This window comes from Rhinichthys klamathensis, unplaced genomic scaffold (assembly GCF_029890125.1).
Source record: "Rhinichthys klamathensis goyatoka isolate OS25496 unplaced genomic scaffold, OSU_Roscu_1.1 h1tg000069l_1, whole genome shotgun sequence".
NCBI classification, from domain to species: Eukaryota; Metazoa; Chordata; class Actinopteri; order Cypriniformes; family Leuciscidae; genus Rhinichthys; species Rhinichthys klamathensis.
The window spans coordinates 2,659,112-2,672,763 of NW_026606612.1; the positions used below are offsets into that span (position 1 = coordinate 2,659,112).

The following is a 13,652-nucleotide window of genomic DNA, read 5'->3' on the forward strand; positions in this document are numbered from 1 at the left end:
TTACACGAAACAATAACTGACAAAAAAATTTACAGAACAGGGAGTATATACATATAGTAAATGAGGGAACTAAACAGGAACAGCTGGACAAAGATTAACTAATCAGTAACCATAGAAACTAACGAGAACTCATACAGACATGACATTAACAACTAAACAAAATATACCGTATTGTTCCGAATATAAGAATATACGTTTTTTTTTCTTGGAAATACATCTGAAGAAATGGGGTCGTCTTACATTCGGGGTCTAAACTTTTACATGTCAATAATACACCCGCAACAAAGGGGAGCGCCAAATATGTGTAAAATGTATGTGTTTACCAGGACTGAGTCATCAAACAACTCTCATTAAGCAGCCAAGAAATACGGTGTGTAATGTTAAAAGATGGCGAGCCCAAAAAGAAGATGGCGAGCAGTCAAATAAAAGCTTACTGCTGTCCTAAAAGTGTCCACTTCGAAGAAACTGACAGGCCAGTATGTCAGTACGTAGCCGGAAATAGAAATGTGGGGTTGCCCATAACCAGAGCCGTCATCCAGCTGAAGGCATTGGAATTCGCCCAAAAGATTAACTTACCCACCATTAAGGCCCATTTCTTATTTCGGCTACGTACTGACGCACTTGCCTGTCAATATCCTCGAAGCACGCCTCTTGACCTTCGACTTCAGGGAGAAACTGCTGTCTTTTCAGCGCTATGTGAATCACCCTAAGGAAAAAAACATTCATATCCCCTGGATCAGATAGATAAAGGTGAGAAATCAGTCATTGTGAAATCTACTAAATGAGAACTTAAGGTTATTTTTATGGTAGCAAAAATGTATTTATTTATAAAATATTTTCCTTAAAAGACTAAATTTACATCTACAAAAGGTAGGGGGGCGCTTGTCTGAAGTATAAAATCATTGGTTACCCGTAAGCCAATCACATAACGCAATCACCTCTCTCTCCAACTTAAACATCACCTCCATTCAAATTTTTTAACAAACACTCTTCTTGTTCGGGCTTCAGTTTGCAAATGCCGGGAATATTCTCCACAACAGAGCGAATTGCATCCCGTATCTCCATATCCACGGTCGTTTTCGATTTCCCTAACCTAAAATACAATCTTAAACTCGGCACTTAGCGTCTACGTCACGGCTCTCAGCCCGCCCTCTGTTCGTTGATTGGCCGGCTGTTTTCAGGCCGGAGGAAAACTGAGAGATAGGTCGCTATCTCAGACTGAGTACAGAAGCAAACTGAAATTGAGCGGAAGTACGAAGTCTGACGTAGTCAGGCTATTATTTTATTACATTACATTACATTAAATTACATTACATTACATTACATCAATCTGATTTGTTTTGGGCTCTTAAAAATAGAAAGTTGATATTTTAGCTCATTGTAGGTCTATTGAATCCATAGTTCAGAATGTTCTAGAACTTGGAGTTTTTTTTTTCTTTTAATAAAAGGTCTGAGTTCTAGAAAAAGTTACAGAATGTTGTGACTTTCTGCCCATCTCCCTAGGATAGCTAATAACAAGCTGTCGTGACATGACACAGTAATGTCATGTGACTGCTGGTACCTCTGCACAGTGTCCTCCCAGCCGCACAAGCGCTTTGATGCCTCGATTTGGCAAGTGCTAGACACCGTCTCACTGGACAAGACCAGTCATTTCAGAGAAAATAACCCACAGCATGCACAAGAAAAAGGCCTTTCTTTCGCTCTCACCATCCATCTCACTCCGTCTGCATTGGTCCAAAACATGCCCCCAAAGACACAAACAAAAATACACATGCATATCACACATTTCCCTTCAAGCTTTTAAGCAAAGTCTCCTGCAAACATCTCCTGTGATTTGCTCTCTCTCTCTCTCTCTCTCTCTCTCTCTCTCTCTCTCTCTCTCTCTCTCTCTCTCTCTCTCTCTCTCTCTCTCTCTCTCTCTCTCTCTCTCTCTCTCTCTCTCTCTCTCTCTCTCTCTCTCTCTCTCTCTCTCTCTCTCTCTCTCTACTTTTATCTTCTGCTAGCACAAATTTAGCTATTCTATGAACCTGGCTACAAGGATGTTGAGTCCTCTTAGTTCTCAAGTAGCCTGGCTGAAGATTGAGGACTCTTTTATAGCTGTTGGCTACAACTGGTATTTGTTACATTTTGAAGTACACTGAACAAAATTAACGCAGCACTTTAGTTTTTGCCCCCATTTTTCATGAGCTGAACTCAAAGATCTAAGACTTTTTCTAAGTACACAAAAGGCCTATTTCTCTCAAATATTGTTCACAATTCTGTCTAAATTTGTGTTAGTGAGCACTTCTCCTTTGTCAAGATAATCCATCCACCTCACAGGTGTGGCATATCAAGATGCTGATTAGACAGCATGATTATTGTTAGGGTTAGGTGTTATACTGTAGGTTCGGGTTAGTAGAAAAAGTTGAGGGACCATCAAAATAAAGTGTTGGCTGATATTAAGCAGACTGTCTACTTATACTCTAATGACAATTAGTTGACATGTAGTTGCAAAGTTACTTAGAGTTAGTAGAATGTCTAAAGTGGATCATCAAAATAAAATGTTACCTAATGTTTGAAAAAGTATTAACAAGTATTCAAACCCCTTAATTTGTTTCACATTTTGTTATGTTGCAGCCTTATGTTAAACTACTTCAAATTACTTTTTTTCACATCAATCTACACTCCATACACCATAATGATAAAGCAACAACAACAAAAGTATTTTTGCATAAGTATTCAAACCCTTAACACAGTGCTTTGTTAAAGCACCTGAACAGCCTTAAGTCTTTTTGGGTATGATGCGACAAGCTTTGCAGATCTGCATTTGGCGATTTTTGCTGCATTGAGAATTCCTTCTACTCTGACAAGTCCCCCAGTTCCTGTCATTTTGAGCAGTGTTGAGCGGATTCTGACTGACTTAAACACATCTGATTGGTCATTGCATTCACACGCAGATATGTCTGTGATTGACCACAAAGCTCAACGCAGAAAAAACACAAATAAAAACATTTCCCAAATCCCAAAATTAATATCCACTCTTTTATACTGCACTTTATAATATTGTCATGCCTAAATTCACTTGTAGCGATAGATTTTTTTATTTATTTTTAATTCTATATTTATTTATTATACATATATTTAGTTTTTAGTGTTGTATATATATATATATATATATATATATATATATATATATATATATATATATATAAATGATAAGCTATTGGTATCAGGCAGAAATTTAATATCCTTACTTTCTTACTCAAAAGTGCTGTGACTGGGGACAAAAGGAACTTTTGACTTTTGTAGATCCTCTGCACCTTCACAAAGGCATCTGAAACTGTAATGAGAAAAAGTAGGAGGACGCATAGTTGCAAACTCTCAAGGAGGGACCTTTTATCTTCCAATTTCCTTTACAAGGACTCCTGCCTGCTTGCTGGCCCTTGGCCTTGCTCCGGTAACACAAGGAGAGAAGCATTTCTTTTGAATTATCTTCTCCCTCACGTTCCCCCCTCCCCCAAAGCTCTGGCTCTATTGGTGTTAATCTGGACTTGCACTGCGACTCCTGTCCCACCCTCCAAAAAAAAAGGTTTTCAGGTTATAAAACAAAATTAGTCCCCATATATATTTAAAGGGCTTAATTTGGCAACGCTATGCAAGTTAATTCAGGCAAGGTAGGAGCAAAGTGGAGTTTATAATTCCCCAACATTTTCATTAATTTGCTCCTCATGTTTTCTGCCTGCAGTAATCGGGGAATGAAATAGGACTCAGAATGATGATAAATCACTCGGTCACTGTGTTTTCTGCGGTGCTGCTTCATTACTGAACGCTGATGAGAGTGAAAGTAGTTTTTGCATTGCTTTGTGAGTCAGGGAAGGGTGGAATGTGTGTGTGTGTGTGGGGGGGATATGTGTCATTTTCTACCCTCTTACCAGCTGGCATTTTCTATGTTTTTTAATTTTTTTATGTCTGTGTGTTTTGGTCAAATATGTACTAATGCCTACTTAAAATGTGTGAGTTTAACTCTTTGCATTGAAAATGTTTTTTTGTGTGGGTGAGTATGTGAAGGGCTTCACATTATGTCTCTTTTGTTGCATCTTTTTTTCTGTTATATTTGTTTGCTCCAGGCTAGCGAGCACCTCACTCATTTCATTTCGGGGGGTTTGTGTCTGGTTGTAAATCAGTCTTGGGGTTAGCAGGGTTTAAAGGGCTGAATGTGATCCAAACAGGCCGAAATCAATCTTGCTGTGGTGATTTTCTTTCGCTCTTTTCTTCCTCTGAATGTCTTGCTGGTCATTCAGCTGTATTGTTGGTGCAAGTATCAGTATGCTGAGAATGTGATGTCTGTATGCCTTGAATTCCTGCATGTCAAGAACTGAAGATTATAATTTCCTGTAAAACCATGTTGAAAATATAGCTGTAGTATAAGAAACAGCTATTGAATTCCCTCAGAACTAAAAACACAAAGTCACTTTCTGACTTTGTTTGAAGTTTGTACCTGTGGTGTGGAAAGTTTATTTTGTGTGGTCAGTTTTGTTTTTAAAGGGATAGTTCACCCAAAATGTCATTAATTGCTCACTTTCAAATTGTTCAAACCTGTATGTTGTGTTTCCTTTCGTTGTCACTACGAGTTCCGTCGTGACGACGAATGGGATTTCCCTTAGAAAGCCTATCGACTTCGAGTATACAAAACGAGCCAATGGCAAAGAAATGCCATGGGTCTGCGGAATTTGCATGGCGCAACGCCGCCCCACCTCGTGGGTATAAAAGGAGGACGCCGGCAATATGCAGGTATGTTTTCGCTTCGGAGCCAAGAGTTTTTCTTCACTCCACAAGCCATTTCTGATCGACTGTCAGCTACGAGACGAGCGACTCTCCGGTGTTGGTGTGATGGGGTTCTCCAGCGAGTGCAAACTACCTGCTGATCTGTGCAGTGGTCTGCCAGTGAGTGTGTTTCTCCCTGGGCACTTCAACATCCGCGGAGTTTTCCTCTCACAAAAGAGCTTTGCACGCAGCACGTCTTTTTAAAGATGCCTCACCCGTGCACTTCTGGTAGACTCATTTCTGACTCTGATGGGTACGATCGCTGTTCTGCGTGTTTGGGCATTGATCACGCTAGAGCAGCGCTCGTGGATGACTCATGTTCTCTCTGTGGGAACATGACCATCGTGTCATTACGGTCGATACTCAATGATCTCGCAAGAGTGAGAGTCCCCTCATCCACATCCCGATCTACTTCCTTCTCGAGCTAGTACTTCGGCTTGTGGCCAGGGTGACTAGAGGGTGATGGTGTGGAACAAGGCGCCGACTATTAAACCGTGCCCCGCACCCTCCCCTCCTGTGATGCTACCCGTTAGTGCTCAAGGGATTCCCGCGGGTCCATCTTTGGATGCCCCGCGAGTTTCCTTTGGCGCTACAGAGGAAGATCAGATGCCAATCACAGCATCACAAGGTGGGCAGGATTCTTCAGGAAGTGAAGACTCGGCAGCGCTGCCACCTTCGGGTGTGCATACGGCGTTTGCCGAGCCGGATCCTGAGATGACGGCCATGCTTTCCCGGGCAGCCGCGAGCATCGGTTTAGAGTGGAACCCTTAGAGTGGGTTTTTGGGTGTGGCCGCCGATCCCCGTCGGCGTCCAACCACAATACCTTTCTTCCGTGTGCATGGTCCCCCCTCTGGGCTTCTCCACGGACTCCAGCTCTAACTGCACCGAATGCAGCTCAAATGTGTCCTCACCTGCACTCAGAGGTAATGTTAGACACACATCCGATATATTCGCCATTATAACAGATGAACAGTAAATTAGTAGTGATACTACATATATCACTATTAATTTAGGACTGAAATCCTGGATAGAACCCGTATCCTTTCAGTGATATGGGTGTAAATAAGACGATCGATAGGCGAGAGGCCACGCGTGCAATGCTAGCGGGCTTAAGGCTAGTAGCGGAAATTCGGAAAGTTGGAAATAAGTAGCGATATCAAAGCAATCTGATTGTTTTTTATAAGGAATAGTATCGAAGATATGTTCACATACTGTAAAAATAGAAAATGCTTGTTTATAAATTAGTGTAAAAAAGAAAATCAAGGATTATGAATCAATTCAACGGAGCTCCAAAACACAAACCGCCTAAATTAAATGCGATTCAATTGTCGTGATGTGGGTTTTGTGTCTTGTCTTGTCTTTTCATGTTCAGTGGTTCCCTGACCTGTCTATTAGTTATCCCAGGTGTTTCTTATTATCCACGCCCCCTTGTTATCCTGTTAGCTCGTTTGTCTATGATTATTTAAGCCCTGTGTTTTTGCCCTGTCCTTGTGAGTTGTTGAATGTTTGATGTCGACATTGGTCGCTTCTGATTCTGAGTCCCACAAGAGTTAGAGGACCCACCGGCCTCTTTAAGATCGCAAGTTTGGGAAAACTTTGGTTTCCCAGTCAGTTACGCGTGCGTGCTCTCTCTCTCTTTCTCTGGTTAATTCATAAAAAAATTATTACAGCGCTACTTTATTTCACTTCAGAATTCTAGATCTGAGCTGTAGATAAACGGGAGGAGAACAAATCAGAACTATATATATTTTCCTTTTGACCAGCAAAACATTCATGAGTCATGATGACAGCTGTTATATATTTATCCAACCCATTAAAAACATTCTGTGGGTGCCATCTTGTGGACATTCATCATATTGCATTGGTTTTCATTTCGTGTCCTCAAACAGAGCACTAATCTGTTTATTTTTAAGTTACACATTCTACATTGATTAAAAAAATAAAATCAAATGTGTTTTTTAATGGTAGTATTATTGTAGACAGAAATAAATTATTTATAATTTAAATTATAAATAAATTATTATAAAGTTAGTGTTAATTAAAATTTTAAGGAAAAAAAAAATATTGATCTGAAATATAGCAAATTAATTTTAAATTCATTCAGGTACAATTTACCAAACATATCTCAAGGTATTTTTGTCTTTTTATTAATTTAATTAATAAACTAATTATATAAAAATATTGCCAATGCATTGAACTGGTTCTATGCCTTTACTTTATTAATAAAACTTATTTAAAAAATACAAGGTTTAAGACATTTATTTTCCTTTAATCCAGCCCCCCACACCCACACAGAGAGAGAGAGAGAGAGAGAGAGAGAGAGAGAGAGAGAGAGAGAGAGAGAGAGAGAGAGAGAGAGAGAGAGAGAGAGAGAGAGAGAGAGAGAGAGAGAGAGAGAGAGAGAGAGAGAGAGAGAGAAAAAGCTCCAATAGTAATACGTTAATTACATGAATTACTCAAATGTAGTTATACACTAGGTCAGGGGTCTCAAACTCAACTTAACTGGGGGCCGCTGGAGGTAGAGTCGGAGTCAGGCTGGGCCGCATCAAGTATTCCAAAAAAGGAGCACAACTGATCCAATCTTCTCAATATTTATTATTAACGTTTCTTCTGAACTGTTCCTCTGAATTTGAACATTCCTTTCTGTACATGATTGGTTCTTCATGAGCTGTCCTTCTGACAGTTGAAGTTCATTTTACAAACTTTCTTTGTCTATAACACATATTTGTGATATTTATATTTGCTTATGTCCTTTTTATTTTCTTTATACAACACATTAATGATATTGAATGTTTTTTTTTGGAAGGCACATTTCCTTTTATTATACTTAGAAAAACAATTATTGCTTTCGAAATACAAATATTTGCAGTCATGTCTGCCCGTCTTATTGAATTCTTTCTACACATGTATAGTGTCTCAAATTACTGACTACACAAATCAAAGCAAACCTTCTTATCAACCTGTTGGACACATATTACAAGCTCAAAGTGATTATTCTCACATTGTTTTAGAGCAGGGTCTCTCTCCAACACGTCGCTCGCGAGCTACCAGTAGCTCGTGGTCTGATTGGTGGTAGCTCGCCAAGGGGCCGTTCACATATCGCGCTCACATATTTTGCGCGCTCAAGTTCGTTATTTCAAATGTAGGCGCGCGGTAAGCGCGCTCATAATTGAAGCGACGCGCTCATTTTTTCCAGGCGCAGTATGTTTGTACTTCGCAGTTGTCTATGACAACTATTGACAACAAACCCACCGTAAGCTGTCACGAGACTATCTATGGTAGCTCATAAGGGATAAAAAAAAAAAAAAAAAAAACGCGGCACACGCAACGACGGGCCGCACTAACATAAAAATTTAATGTCAAGTAGGGGGCCACAAAATCGGCCCGCGGGCCGCGAGTTTGAGACCACTGCACTAGGTGGTACAGCCTGAGACATGCATAATAAAAAAAATAAAAAAAATTGCCTTCTGCATTTTTTTTTTGCTTTTGCCTCCATTGTACCAAACTCGTACCGAACCGTGATGTCTGAACCGAGGTATGAACCAAATCGTGACCTCTGTGTACAGTTTCACCCCTAATATATATATATATATATATATATATATATATATATATATATATATATTAGTGTTGTCAAAATTACTTTTTGTTAAACTTAAAGGGGGGGTGAAATGCTATTTCATGCATAGTGAGTTTTTTACACTGTTAAAGAGTTGGATTCCCATGCTAAACATGGACAAAGTTTCAAAAATTAAGTTGTACGTTTGATTGAGTATTTCTGTTCTCAAAATACTCCTTCCTGGTTGTCACAAGTTTCGGAAAGTTTTTTTGCAAGTATGGGCGCGTATGACGTCAGATGCGCCGGAATTTCCTTATACGGTCCTAAGGGCACTTCTCTCGGAAGGGCGCGCGCGCAGCTGTAGAGCGATAGCCGTAACCTATGCCCATCAAAGCGTTGTGCATCGGCTGCGCTGCAATATTTCACCAAAGAAGTGTGTTTTCGGTTGCCAAGGTAAGACAACACTGCACAGATTCCCAAAGAATCAAGCGTTAAGGGACCAGTGGATGGAGTTTGTTTTTCCAGAACATCAACACAGTTGTGCAAGTGTTCTTGTTTGTTCCATGCATTTCGAGGATGATTTTTTTATAAACAAGGCCCAGTTCGAAGCCGGATTTGCTAATCGTTTAGTTCTCAAGGATGGAGCAGTCCCAACACTAAAGGTTAACGGTCTTGCATTGGAACCGCAGGTGGTGAGTAGAACTGCTTCAAATATCTGTGTGTTTATCGGCGTGTAACTTAAGCACAGCAAGTAGGCTAAACAACATGATCACGAATAGTTAATGTATCTATGGAGCATGCGATGTATGTTGTGTGTTTGTTTAAATACATTTGTTTAGGTGGCTACTGTAGGTGTCTGTTTGTTTATTGTAAAACCAAATCATGTCTTCATAAACCACGAGTAGACACACACAAATGTTCTAAAACTTTACGCGCTCGTGATTGTTTAGCTCTGCCCACACTGCACGCCTCCACCCGCTCGGCTTTTTCTGGAAAGACTCGGTACAGCCTATCTTTCTTTTATAAATATAATAAAACTAAAGACTTTTTGGAGATATGATGGATGCAATATTACTCTATAGGTACTCAAGATTAACATGAGATTGACTGAAACTGAGTGTTTCACCCCCCCTTTAATGCAATTAACGCAGCATCTGTTTTTTTCCTGTCATCCTTTGGCTAGCGCTACATTATATGACCACGATCGTATTCATTCAAATGCTTTTAAACCATTCAAGCGCAATAAGACACAAAAGAGAACGCAGTGCGCTATTGGCACGCATCTATGAATCTCCTGTCTATGTGACACAAACACGACTCGTGAGCACAGAAAGCCGCTTCAGACAGTGCTTGAATGGACAAAAAGACAAAAATATGAAAAAAGGCCTGTTTTGTAGAGTATCCTCGCAAGCACAGTTAAATTAGTTAAATGAAGTCTTAAATTAACATACAGAGTTGTGAGAAAATGTGTTAGTTCCGCGGCATGTGCGACAGGCTAAAGTGCCAGAAGCCTAATAAACCCTGTTATATTGTCTGTCATTAAGGATAATTAAAGAACAAAAGAAAAGAGAAAATCACTCACTGCTCTTGACTGAATAATATTTGCAGCTTTGATTCATCTATATTTAATTTATAATGTACGCTGTGAAGGATGTGAAGTGTTCCTTTATCAGAAAAGTTGGATCAGAAAAGTTCATCAAAGTTGTCCTACGACAAGAACGGGTATCGTTCAAAATATGACTTTGATCCACTTCAAATGTTGACTACTGTATATTGTGTAGCCAAACATAATGTGGCAGATGGAATAGGGAATACGTTTAGAGAGCGGATGCAATGTTTCAGTAAAAAAAACAACAACAAAAAAAACTTAATGCAATATTACAAAACTGTTTCTTTAAGTAGTTTTTATATAAATATGCTGAGTGACATATTATATAAAGTCTAAATCCTTCAGAACTTTCAAAAAGTTTTTTTTTTTTTTTTTTTTTTTTTTTGATATGTTTACTTTTCAGAATTTGACTGTTTGTCAGATCGGTCGTTATGCCTCTGCCATTTTAACAGGTAGTTCCGCAGATGATGCATGACAGGCCAACGTGTCTGGTTCACTCTTAGTCATGCACATGTTGCTCTTCCAAATAATCACTTGGGTGAAAAACATCAGCCTCTCCAGAAAAGTCTCCGGGTCCATCTGGTGAATTAGCTTTCTGCTCTGGCTTGACGTCAACATTCCCTCTGCATCCTCATTGCATGCTTTCTTTAATAAAGTCAGGAAACTGCTGTCTGCCAACAGTCATGCTCGCTTTCAATTAAGGACGTTTCGGAGGCATCGTGCCGTGAATCGGAACACCCGCCGTGCAAGCGAGGCCTGAGATGCTGACGCCAATGCATGCGAATGGGCGTCCGTGCCGCAAGGCCACGCCATTCTCCGCCGAGGTGATGCAGGCAACCGAGATTTAATTGTGTTTTTAGGCTATCTCATATTAAGGGGATGAGATGGAATTAACTAGAAACAAATTAATGTAATAAAATCTCTCAGAGCTACATGCCCACTTCTCCACTCCCCCCTATTGAGTTTCAACTTGACCACACCCCCTCCCCCCACCACTTGAGAGCGGCTAACGCGATTGACATTGATAGGTGGATGGAGCTGTGGAATCGAGTGTAATTGCGTTAATCGGGCAGACATGGATCTGAGGAGCAGGGCTCTAACTGTGTTAGCGCGCTACATATGTTAGCGTTATGAATGCAGGGGGTGAACTTGGTTGGGTGATGGAGCATGCAGTTCATCCCGCAGCCCGAGCGGAAGGGGGCGGGTGGAGAAATGCATGCTGGGCTGTAGGGGTAAACCATGTGGAACCGTTCAATCAGAAATCGGAGGCAAAGAACGAGAGAGATATGTGGAGAGTGAATGCTGGAGGATAAAGGAAATGCTTAGAAGAACGCTGTATTATGGGCCTGCTCTTTGCCTTTAAACAAGAATCAAATCGTTTGGTTTTATTGCTGATGTTATTGTTCTCCTTGTTGTTGGTTTGTTGTTTTTTCCCCCCTTAATAGGTTAGTAATGATAATGCACTCATATTCTGAGTTGACATGTCATTTGACTTAATTACAGTCACTTATATGCTTTTACTCGCCCACATGTGTGCTTTTGTATTGTCAAACTAAGATCAGTTGTCTATCAGTAATTGCCAATCTGGGGTTTGTGTTCCACTGGGGTGACATATAGACATTCAGACATTTCTAATTAAAATATCTCAATATTTTATTTCTTATTAGGTAATATTTAATTATATGTTTTATTCAATATTTAATTAAAATGATATACACAATAGGGATCGACCGATATGGATTTTTTAGTGCCGATACCGATTTTTTTCCCATCAGCCTTAGCCGATGACCGATACGGGCTGCCGATTTTCTTGAGCCGATATTTGGAGCCGATACATTTTGTTCCCTCAATTTACATCATAAAAATGACATGATGTTAACAAATGTTACAGGTCTCAATTTAATTAAAGTAACATTTATTTAACGTAAAAAAATCAATATTTAACAAATAGTAAAAACATGTGAGGTAGAACAAGAACAAGTAGATAAACAATATTTAACAAATATTAAAAACATGAGGTAGAACAAAAAAAAGTTCACTGCTGAAAATAAATATTTAAGCATAAATAAAATAATTACACTATTGCACACAGTAGCAACCAGCATAATAAAGTGCACAGTGCACACTGTACTTCATTTTAAAAGTAACGAACTATTTACTGCCATGGTTTAAATTTTTCTACATAAAATAAAATGAGCATGTCTAGTCTCTAATATCACTGCGATGGCGAGGGAGACACACACCACACGCGTCCAAACCTCAGCCAGGTGGTCGCTGAATAAATCTCCCACAAAAAGCACGGAACAACGTTGGTATTACTTAATCCTATGACCAGTGTTCGTAACAGCTACCGTACGCATACTAGGGCTGTCAAAATTGCTCAAATGGCGTTTGTATATTCCCTCTAAAAAACATATTTGAACACATCGTCGTGCATTTGGTCAATGACGCGCATTACGTCAATAACAGGACAAATTAATACAAAGAGACATAACTACTAGTATTAAGTAGCTTATTTGAGTTTAAACATATTTGACAACGTATTACAAAAAAAAAAAAAAAAAGTAAATCAACTAATGGCCAAGACCGCAGAGCTCACTCTGGCTCGCCCGGACTCGCAGGCGCACTCTGTCTCTCTCTCTCTCGCACTCACCCTCACGCTCTCCGCGCAAACCGGTTTAAATGAACAACAACAAACAAATGTTGAGTGCTGATCAAGAGTTTTGTGCAAGCAATTTAAGGTATATAGCAGGCTTCATTCAGTGATTGAAACAAATACATTAATTGAAGTTTCACAGTACATAGAACCGACACTGAGCGCTCCGAGCGAGCTGTGCTGTGGTAACGTTAGTCTGCTACCGCGGGCGTGTTTTTCCACATTCGAATATTAATTTTCACCTTCAAAATTCAGTTTTTTAAAACTATTCGAATATATATTCGTATTTAGAATATTCATTGACAGCCCTAATGCATACTGAACGGATAGCCTACAGCTATTTGCAGCTCCCTAAATACAATGGCAAGCAAGCAGTTTTATAGACGAGTCATTCGCGTTTTCCATTTGGACCCACAAACTTGCTTAGCTATATAGTTGCAACCACATAACAGTTATAGAGCAACGTTTCCATTTTCAAAGTGTTTGACAATATTTCAGCAGTCAAACAGTTAAAAGATGCTTTGAAAGTTTAAAAGTTACCGTTATCTTGAAGCGCAGGTTGCACTCTGCTAGTGGGGGAGGGACAGTGCAGGGTCTGCACGTGAACTGCACTGCAGCGTCTCCAGCAGCACAGAGCTGCCTGTGGACGCCTGTCTATAAATAATGCCGGGAAAAAACTATCGGCGAACGCAGCAGCCGCGTATCGGCCGATTCCGATACACGTAAAAACCGCAAATATCGGCCCGATATATCGGCTGGCCGATATATCGGTCGATCACTAATACACAATATATTTTATTATTTTATAAATGACTATTTTATCTATTAAATCATCCATTTATTTATTTTCCTCAGTTTTCTTTTCTTTTTTTTCCTTTTTCTTTTACAAAATTCAGCAGTTTGTGTGGATAATACTCCTATTTTCATCACTTCAAATCTTTCAGCCAATCAAACCATTTTCAAACTAAATGAACTTAAAAATAAAAGCTTCTATATTTCTCAAACAGCTTCATTTTGAATGAAAG

At 39.6% G+C, this 13,652-nt stretch overlaps 1 protein-coding gene across 1 annotated transcript in view; it reads left to right on the forward strand.

Annotated features, from left to right (window-relative positions):
• ctnna2 (catenin (cadherin-associated protein), alpha 2) overlaps positions 1–13,652 on the forward strand; it is a 263,231-nt gene that overhangs the window by 192,583 nt on the left and 56,996 nt on the right. The window lies entirely within an intron of this gene.